This window comes from Humulus lupulus, chromosome 1, assembly GCF_963169125.1.
Source record: "Humulus lupulus chromosome 1, drHumLupu1.1, whole genome shotgun sequence".
In the NCBI taxonomy this organism is placed as follows: Eukaryota; Viridiplantae; Streptophyta; class Magnoliopsida; order Rosales; family Cannabaceae; genus Humulus; species Humulus lupulus.
Genome location: NC_084793.1, coordinates 260,958,015 through 260,969,521, shown reverse-complemented (window position 1 = coordinate 260,969,521; position 11,507 = coordinate 260,958,015).

The window sequence follows — 11,507 nt, the reverse complement described above, 5'->3', positions numbered from 1 at the left end:
CTTGTTGTACTTCTCTTCACTAATCTGATCTTGATTGAAACGCTCAACCACTTGAACTCCCTTCAATGGCCAGCGAGTGCTTGCATCCTCCTGACGCAAGGCTTGTAAAAATCTTCTCCCGAAGACTACAAACATTGTGTTCAAATTACAATGTGTATTCACTCACGAACATGATATAAACTCACCACTAAAAACTAAACACACATATTTCTACAAGATCACGTGAATACTTATGATCTTGAATACAAAGACGAACTCTCACAAATATTACAATAAAGCTCACGAATAATGCACCAAAGAGTTCACTTTTCTCACTGCCTTTAGAGCCCTATTTATAGAGTCCTTTTTTCGTGCTCACAAAGGCAGAGAAGGAATTCTTCTAATAAAGGCAAGAATCATAATAGTTATTCTTGATTGATGAAGAGTTGCCTCTTTTAGAAAATGCTGATCCGACAGATGCGATATCAGTGGGGACAGCTCAGACCTGTGTCGGATAAAAAACAAGCTCAAAAAGGAAACAATAATTAATGACATTAAAAACCAATTTCCTGATTGCACTCCTTGAGCTGCACGAAAAATATATAAGCAAATATTCCAAAAAACAACTTTGGGTAAGTACCGAATATTTGCAATATACTTTTTCCTTTTAAAAGCAAAATGAGACAATAAGGAAACCAAAATTCACAAAAAAGGAAACCAAATATTTCTGAAAATTATAATAAGGGAAACCAAACATTTCCGAAAAGTATAATAAAGGGAAACAACTAAATCCACCAATTTATCTTTTAAGAAAAATATATTTCTATAAAAATGCCAATTATAGGATTTACAATGCTCTTATTATATACATAATTCTATGAATATTACTAACATATTCACATGCAATCTTATAAAATCCCATTTTTCTATTCCATTGAATCTACACATGAAATCCAACGAAAACAATAACAATGGCAATAACATACATTAATTCATAAACACCATATTTCATACATGCCTTTATAATAACCTTAACATATTTATATCATTTCTCCTTTTATGCTGCAGATCATGATTCATTGGTACATAAAGTCACATACATCTTATCATATTTCTAAAATCATTATTATTTCAAAACATACAAGAAAATACACATGATTGAACTTTTTACCCCTAGGCCTAAACATTTAAGATCCACCATAAAACATCACAAAATTCCCATCTACCTTCACATAAAACCTAGTATGCATCTATCATCATTTTTTTTTGCCATTTTACATAAATCAATGATTTAAAATAACCATAGCAATATAAACATAAAATATAATCCTCATATAAACCCCATCAAATCCATTTTCTCAATCATTCCCATGAGCTCTTTTTAAACAAAACATATTCCCTTAAAAATACCAATCATAATCACCAATCCTACAATAATCAAACCATTAACATCACCATCAACAACCTCAAAGATAAACCCATCAAAACCAATATATAGGCTAAGAAAAACCATTACCTCTCTTGATTGTTGAATCAAGAATACTCTAGCAAGAAAACCTTGTCACCTATAGAGGATTTCCAAACACCATTCATCCACAGAAAGAAACCACAAAATCAACCTTAGATTAGAGAAGAGGAGAAGATACAAATGCACATATGTGAAACTAGTAGATGGATTCTTACCTAGGGTTCGAAACCCTCTTCTCCTTCTCTTTCTTTTCTTCTTCTTCTCTAGAAAAATATGGCAGCCTTCCTTTCTCTCTCTCTATCTCGCTTCCCTCTCTCTCTACCCTCTCTAGATGTCACGGACAAAATGGCCTATTCCCTTCATAATCCCCTTTTTAACTTCTCATTCCCATAAAGCCACCACTAAAAGGAAATGGTAAGTTTCCTTTCTTCTCTATTTTCCTTTAATTTTATTTTAATTTTTCTTTTATGATAATTGATTGGAATAATGGTGATTTCCCCAAATTGATTATCTTATCCAATCTAACTTTATTCACTAAAAAAAAATTTGGAAAACATATCAATCAATCCCATAATGTGCTACACGCCACTTACTTGCCTCTTTTCTTCCTTTTTATTTATTTTTCTTTCATTTAAATAAAATCAATCAATTATATATAATATATGGTAATTTAAAATGTGTAGAAAATCCACACATGTGCACTTTATTGCCATGTACTTGCACACACTAGATCACTAGGGTACATTACTATCTATCATGCACCTTAGTGCATTCAACCAAATCTCACATAATCACATCAATTGTCACACTTATTTAAAATGTAACACTAATGGTAAAATAAACATGTTACACAATTATTCACATATTAAAATAAATAACCAAACAAGCAATTAAATTCAAAAAGATTATACCAAACAATTTTAACAATTAAATAAAATAACAAACAATCAAATGAGACAAACAATAACTATAAACAACATTTAAATAAAACAATTCATCACACTTAACATTTAAATAAAAATAAAAATAAAAAAATCACAAAATTTAAATAATCTAAAATAAAATTTTTGTGCACTACAGGTATGTTGCATTTTTTAGCTCAGCCTCGTCCCGTCTTTCTTCAATCAGGTCCAGACTTACTTTGAGCTGGGATTGGTTTGAGGTTTGGTCAAAAGCATGGCTACAAATAGTGGGTACTTCGACCTTGATTCGTAGCATAGCCTCACATCCATATGCCAGAGAAAAAGGGGTATGTCCTGTTGAAGTGCGAGCTGTGGTCCGATATCCCCATAAAACTTGTGGTAACTCCTCGGGCCATTTTCCTTTAGATTCTTCCAATTTCTTCTTCATGGAACTCTTCAGGGTTTTTTTCACAGCTTCGACTTGGCCATTCGCTTGGGGATGAGCCACAGAGGAGAAGCTCTTTATTATCCCATTTTCTCACAAAAATTGGTAAATAGTTCACTATCGAACTGAGTACCGTTATCCGATACTATCTTCCTCGGCATTCCATATCGGTAGATTATATTTTTTACCACAAAGTCCAAAACTTTCTTTGAGGTAATTGTTGCCAGAGGTTCGGCCTCGATCCACTTCGTAAAATAATCTACCGCGACTACTGCATACTTAACTCCACCTTTGCCAATTGGCAATGAGCCTATAAGGTCAATTCCTTATACCACATATGGCCATGGGGAGGTCATCATAGTTAGCTTGGAAGGTGGAGCTCGTGGGACTGTAGCGAACCGTTGACACTTATCGCATTTCTTGACGTAATCAAATGAGTATGCTTTGATAGTGGGCGAGAAGTATCCTTAGCATATAATTTTCTTTGATAAGCTATGCCCCCCAGTGTGGTCCCCACAGAATCCCTCATGTATCTCTTCTAGGATCTTTTTGGCCTCGGGTGGAGTCACACATTGGAGTAGTGGGATAGAGTATCCTCTCCGATATAGCCTTCCTTCCACAATAGTGTATCTGGGGATCTGATACATTAGTTTTTGAGCCTTGTTCTGTTCTGCTGGGAGAATGCTGGTTTCAAGGTACTCAACTATTGGGGTCATCCAGGTTGGCTCGGAGTTGATCATGCAGACATCTTCCTATTCCGGCTCGCTAATACTGGGTGTCGACAGATGCTCGATTGGCACAATATTTAGCTCATTGACCTCGGTAGATGTGGCGAGCCTGGCTAGGGTGTCTGCATTCGAATTTTGCTCGCAGGGAACCTGCTTTATTGTGTAGAACTCGAAATGTTCGAGTGTTGTTTTTGCTTTTTCTAAATATGTAGCCATTTTTGTTCCACGAGCCTGGTATTCCCCTAGAATTTGGTTGACCACCAACTGCGAGTCACTATAACAGTGTACCGCTTTAGCCTTGAGTGTCGTGGCTACCCGAAGTCCTGCCAATAGAGCTTCGTATTCAGCCTCATTGTTAGATGCTTCGAAGTCAAATCTCAAGAGTGAAATCGACTTCCATTTGGAGTGATCAATATGATTTCTGCCCCCGATCCATTTTCGTTGGAAGACCCATTGACATAAAGTTTCCACAACTCGCGAGTTGGGGTTATAACTTCGTCGTCAGTCATTCCAGTATATTCTACTATGAAGTCTGCCAGGGCCTGTCCTTTTATGGTTATCCTCGGGTGATAAGTGATCTCGAATTCTCCGAGCTCAACAACCCATTTTAATAATCGGCCCGAGGCTTCTGGCTTTGATAAGACTTGTCGTAATGGTTGGTCAGTCAGCACATGGATGGGGTGTGCTTGAAAATAAGGTCGGAGCTTTCGAGATGAGTGAATTAGGCTAAGAGCCAATTTTTCCATTAAGGGGTATCTTGACTTTGCCCCCAGTAACCTTTTGCTGACATAGTATACTGGTTTTTGTACCTTCTGGTCTTCTCAGATGAGCACGATGCTAATGGCGTGATCGGTTGTAGCGAGATATAGGTACAAAATTTCTCCTGTGATAGGTTTCGACAAGATAGGAGGCTCTGCGAGTTGCTTCTTGAGCTCCTGAAATGCGAGCTCGCATTCCTCTATCCACTCGAATTTTTTGCCCCCTCTCAACAGGTTGAAAAATGGAAGACAGCGGTCTGTAGATTTCGAGATAAACCTACTTAATGCTGCCACCCGTCCAGTCAAACTCTGCACATCTTTATGCTTTTAAGGTGAGGGCATGTCAATTAACACCTGGATTTTGTTAGGATTAGCCTCTATTCCCCGTGCGTTCATAATGACACGCAGGAACTTCCCCGACGATACTCCAAAAGAGAATTTTTGGGAATTGAGCTTCATGTTGTACTTTCATAGCACGGTGAAGCATACTTTGAGGACGTCTACGTGGTTATTGTTATGTTTAGCTTTGACCAACATATCATCAACATAAAATTCCATGTTATTACCTATCTGTTCGGATAACATCATGTTTGCGAGCCGTTGGTACGTGGCTCCAGCATTCTTGAGCTTGAACGGCATGACGTTGTAGCAGTACAATCCTTTATATGTCACAAAACTCGTATGCTCTTGGTCTGGGGCATGCATGGCAATATGGTTATATCCATAATAAACATCCATGAACGACATAAGTCCATGCCCGGCTGTGGAATCTAAGAGCTTGTCGATCTGAGGTAGGGGAAAGCAGTCCTTAGGACATGCTTTATTGAGGTCTGAGTAGTCGATACAAGTCCGCCATGTTCCGTTAGGTTTTGGAACTAGGACTGGGTTGGTGACCCAGTCAGGGTAGAAGGAATCTCGTTTGAATCGATTCACCTTTAACCTATCGACCTCTTTCTTCAAGGCTTTCTTCCTGTCATCATCCAGGAGTCTTCATTTTTTTTTACTTTGGGGGGGGGGGGGGAAGCTCTTGTCTATGTTAAGGGCATGGCTTATCACATTCGGGCTTATCCCCACCATGTCTGAATGTGACCATGGAAAGACGTCCTGGTTCTTCCTTAGGAAGTAGATTAATTGCTACTTTGTTTTCTCTGATAGGTTTTTCCCTACCTTCACAGTTTTCGAGGGATCGACCTCTTCGAGCTTGATTTCTTCGAGTTCTTCTAACGGTTTGAGATCAGCCCTTTCTTCTACTCTTGGGTTGATCTGTTTGTCTATTTCGAAGACTATCCCATTCTTATTCCGAATTACGACAAGTGTTTGTGCACTTGTCTGCTTCTTTCCTCTAATGGAAATGCTATATCATTCCCATCCTACGAGATGGTCCCCTTTCAGAGTTCCGATGCCACTAGAAGTCGTGAACTTGATGGCCAGATGCCTTACAGATGTAACTGCCCCCATCCCTACTAGGGCGGGTCTCCCAAGCAGTACGTTGTAGGCCGATGGAAGATAAACTACTACAAACTCCATCATCCTAGTTATCGAGACTGGGAAGTCCCCCAAGGTTACGGGGAGGTTGATGGATCCCATACAGGCAATCCCTTCTCCTAAAAAGTCGTACAACGTCGTTGCACATGCCTTTAGGTCGTGAAGCGTGAGTCCTATCTTTTCTAAGGTAGCCTTGTAGGGGATATTTACTGAGCTCCCGTTATCAACCAGGACTTGGTGTACCCTCTTGTTCACGAGCTGAAGGGTGATGACCAATGGGTCATTGTGAGGAAATTGTACATGAGACGCATTGTCCTCAGTAAAAGTTATGGGTTGAGATTCAACCCTTTGTTGTTTTAGAGCTCTGGGTTTGGGTTCGTAGGGAGTCCCGTCACCAATTTTCAGCTCATTCACATATCATTTCTGAGCGTTCCTGCCTGATCGTACAATATGTGGTCCCCCCAAAATGGTTATGATATATTCTCCATCAATCAGAGGGGGTCGTTCATCCTCCCTTGCTCGGGAGTTGTTATTCTGAGCAGGTGGTGGTGTTGCTGCCCTTTGTCTGGTGGAAGCCTGATTGGTGTTTTGGTTCCTAACATATTATCTGAGATATCCTCTTGAGATCAATCATTCAATATTGTCTTTAATTGCCTACATTCATCGGTTGTATGTTCGATATCTCTATGAAATCTACAGTACTTGTTGGAGTCTCTTTTCGCCTTTTGGTTCCTCATGGGGTTGGGCCGTTTGAAAGGGACCTGGTTTTTATTAGCCAGGTAGATATTCTCCCGAGACTCATTGAGCTCGGTATACACTTTGTATACGAAGAAATTTCTTTCTCCTTTCTTCTTCTTTCCCCCTTCCGCCTCGGGATTATTCCTTTTAGAAGGGTTGTCCCCAGGGGGTTTTAAGGTCGTAGGATCTGTCGAGGTCGTGGCAGAGTTTACATTTGTTGTTTTAGTTATGGGCTAAGAGGTCATAATAAATGCTGACCTCGCCTCTTCTACATTAACAAATCTCTGAGCTCGTCGATTGAACTCGGTTAGGGATCGTACGAGCTTCCTCTGCATATCCTCCTAGAGAGGACTTCCAGGCATTACTCCAGCTCGAACAACCATTAAATGGCCACTATCGTCGACGTCACGAGCTTGAGCAACTTCCATATTAAACCTCGTGAGGTAACTTTTCGGTGATTCATTCGGATGTTGTCGAATGTTGGTCAAGGTAGACGCCTCGGGCCTAATGCCGACCATGGCCTTGAACTGTTTCTTAAAATCTCTTGATAATTGATCCCAAGAAGCAATCGAATGTATCTTATACTTCTCAAACCAGTTCTTCGCTGGTCCCGTGAGCAAGGCTGGGAAGAGCATATATCTGAGCTCGTGCCCACATTACTGGCTCGCATGATTGTGTTGAATGTGCTTAAAGGACTGTGCTGATCCAAATTCCCATCAAATGGTGGGACATGAGTAATTCTGAATCGCTGAAGAAACGGGGTGCTAGAAATATGTGGGGTAAAGGGCTCGAGTTCTTCATCGAACTCTTGATCCCGTTCCCTACCTCATTCATTTTGTAGGAGCCTGAACGCTCTTTCCAACTGTTCAATCCTTTCTTGGATTGGATCTATGGGGGGTCTAACTTAAAGCAGCGGGAACTGGTTATCGTTGATTAGAACTCCAGTTTCGCACCTCAATATAGGGTTCTTGTGCCCATTGAGATGATCCTTCAGGTCTGGGTTCGATGGATTATCATTCCCCCGGTTATGGTTCAGGTGTTCTTGTAAATCTGGGTGATTTCTTCGATTCCCAGTGTTTCTACATTCTTGGTCGTATATACTGACTGATCTAGTGTCTCTCGAGCCTTCATTGACATGGCTCGTTGCATGGTTGTTTCGAGACAGGTTTCTTGCCAGTTGCCTCATCTCAATAGTGTGAGACCGAGACATTTGGCTTCTTGTGGGTTGGGGACCCCTATGCTCCCTAGCAGTCTCCCCATTTCCACGCCTTCGCCCAGCTCGCCTTTCCTTATCACCATGGGTCGGTTGGGTGTTCCTCCGAGTTGGTGAGGGATACCTTATTGGCGATGGTGGGTGCCTTATTGGTGATGGTGGCTGCCATCCATTACGGGGCCTAGAAGGTCCTGAGTTCTCTCTACCAGGTTCTGCATCGTTCTGCGCAGTACTAGGATTTTGGGTCTGAGCCTTCGAGGGGGCTCGGTTATTCCCTACTATGGCTGGTGCCTCTGCAGTTGGGTTGGCAGGACCTCCAGCCAGGTTACTTCTCCGGGTTCTCGGCGGAGCAGGTTGTTCTGCTGGCAGGGGAGGTTGCTTCGCTCTTCGTGTGGCAACATTTTTTGCGTGGCCACCCTCGAGGCCTACGTGGTGGAACATGAACGTCCCGCGGAGGCGGAGCCTGATCCATTGGCGGAGGTGGGGCCTAAGCTGCCTGCACCTCAGCAGCTAGTCTGGCTAGCTCTTCATTGCGCTTCTTGGCCTCTACCAACTGCTTTCTCAGTTGACGATATCGAGCTCTACTATCGGGAAATATTGTTCGGGATTGTAGTACATGTCCTCGTCGTCCCTGGGGCCTGGTGGTCCCCGAGAGTCGGATGAACCACTCCACTCATCAAGGTTCGAGTTCACCATGGGCTGCTTTCCAGGACGTCGAGGGTAGTCAGCTTCATCTAAAATTTCCTCCTCAGGAACATTGGGATCATTTGCTGCCATTGTTGATTCGAGAGGCTCTTTGACTGAACAGACTCATGCACGTACTGTTTAATGGCTCTCAATGAAAGCACTAAACTGTTGACACCGTTTTTCGTCAACTCAAATAGTAGAGCAGTTAAACAATAAAATACTGGAGCAAATGAATAAAGAGGAAAACAAGAGGATTTTTACGTGGTTCAGCAGTTAACTCTGCCTAGTCCACAAGTCTATATTATTAAGACCTTGGAGTTTTCTGGAAACTTTTTAGAGACAAGTTGCCCAGAGTGTTCTCTCCAGAAATCAGAAAAAAAGGTCCTCTACAAATGGTGTTTCCTTCTCTATTTATAGAGAAGGTTGCAGAATTCATTCTGACATATTTTTGGAAGATATTCTGTAAATCAATTACCATAATTCTATTAAATGCATTATCTCCTACATACACGGAAACGTCCCATGAAGATCGGGAACGGATAACAGATTTAATGATATCCCTTAAGTATTGGGATTGTACAACAATAAACATGTTCACACGTAATGGGTTATCCCAGATGATTCATCAAATCTTCGAGATCAGCGATTGGCATTGAGTCTGTCGACGCTATGAGTCAATCACAAGCTCGTCACCCAACTTCGCGCTATGCTTGGGACAAGTAGATGCTGACGAAGCTGTTATATCCGAGCTTGTACGTCTCGAGCTCGAGCTATCTCGCTTGAAGGCAATCGGTGAAAAATATATTTAAATGTCATGTCGTTGCGAGCTCAGAACATATTCGAGGCTACACACCCTCGAGCTTTCGAGGTTGGTATTTACAGCAAAGCGGTTTGAATGAAGGATCTTATGACGACCATGCATATTTCGAGCTCACACCTGACGAGCCCAGCTTTCGGGGTCATGACTTTTTATCTCGAAATCTAGGTGTAACAATATTTATATATTACTTTTTGTTGGCTTAAATTTTTTTTAAAAATTAAATTATTAAAATTTGATCAAATAAACTTATTAAATTCATATTTTTAATATTTTATTATATTGAAATTCATAGGTATTTTTTTCTACAAGAAAATAGAAAAAATGTTTAATTTTAAAACTAGAATGCACCATATCTTTTTATATAAAAAAATGTATATCTAACGGATTCTTGGTTTAACGATTTTGTTATATTTTTTTATAAACTATAGACAATGTTTTGCTTTAATTTATTTTTAATATGTTTTTGTCATTTTTTATAATATATATAACATTGTTTATTTATTTAAAATTTATATGACTATTAAAAAAACATAATAAAACTAATTAATACATTTCTAAATAAAAACTAAGCAAATGTACATCACACGCTACTTTGACCTAATATATATATACTAGATACAAGCAACATGCAATGCATGTTTGCTTAGTTTTATTTATAGAATTTATTAATTATTTTTATTAAATTTTTAATATTGTCACATAAATTTCAAATAAATAAACAATATTATATATAAAAGCATGACATAAACATATTAAAAGAAAAATTAAACCAAAATATTGGTAATGGTTTGGAAGACTTCTCAATGGTTATTATCCACGTATGGATGATTACCATAAATCATTAAACAAGTTTTTGATGAGTAATGATTATAATGATAATGAAAATAAATAAATAAATAAAATATATAAAATCAATAATTTCGATTTTTTTAGATTAATTAGGCAATAAACATTAGTTGGAAAGATAATGGTCACATTAATTATTCTCATTAATTCCAAAATGAATTTTTTTTCTCATGGAATTGATAAAAAGAATGATTCAAGAATGAAGAAGGAATGGAGAACGAATATTAAATAAGATTTTTTTATTCTTTATTCAATAAATATGTGACCATCATGTCATCAAGTAATCCTTCCAAAAGTTTGAAAAAGTCAAAATTTACTTTTAGAAATATTAATTAACAATTATAAATATGGATAATTGATCTTAATCCAATGGTTAATATTAAGTAACCATCCATTGGTAGTAACCATTAAGAGTGCCCCATATATATATATGTATAATACGATAACCTCTTTAAATATAAATGGTAATTTTTTATTTATAAAAAATAAGATTATGTATTATATATTTGTTACACCCAAATTTCGAGAATAAATAAACAACTTTGAAATGTAGGCTTGTAAGGCGTAAGCTCGAATTTAATAACTATTACCATTATACTTGTACAACTATACGCGAAGTTCCAAGGAGCCAGATCTTTTGCACTCGGGAATGAGTTGCATGCCCAAAGGCAGCAAGAGTCTCCCAAAAGATGAGTTCAAAAGACCGATCAAGCAAGGAGGTAGCAACAACTGGAACGATGAACTCAGAGCTACATGTGATCTCGAAAGCGTGTTGGAGCAGTATTTCAAGCTCAAAGACGCGTTAAATTAATACATGTTAGTAAAACTTATACATGATCTTTATTTATTTTCATGTATATCTAATATTAAACAAATTAATATGAGATATCCTAAAACATGTTTCTAAAATTGAATTCAAAGAGAAACAATGAATAGAATACTTACAATATATGCAGCGAAATTAAAGAGTCATTCCTTCAGTTTCTCTAACTCTTGTATCCTCTCTGTCGCAAAGTATTATCAAGAAACTGAACCGATCTTCTATTTTCTTCACAATCTTCCAATGTATCCTTAGAATCACCTAGGCTAGTGTGGGCAATTCTCAACACATGAGATAGATATAGAGAGAATAAGAGAAAATAACAAAGAGGCTTAGAAAATGACTTGTGTTTAGAGAGAATCTAAAACTATCAAAAAACCAGTGATTAAACTTGTGTTTTGACTTCTCTCTAAGCACTCCTTTTATAGACTCAATTATGCCATTTAATTTAATTAAAAAATCAATAAAATAATAGCCATTTTAAAGCCCTAGGTCGAAATTATCATGGGCTTTAGGCCCGTGAAATTTCCCATTTAATTATAAGCCCATTGGACTTAAAATCAATGCTTGTATTATTTTCTATTGATTTAATTAATTAAATAATTATTTAAATCCTTT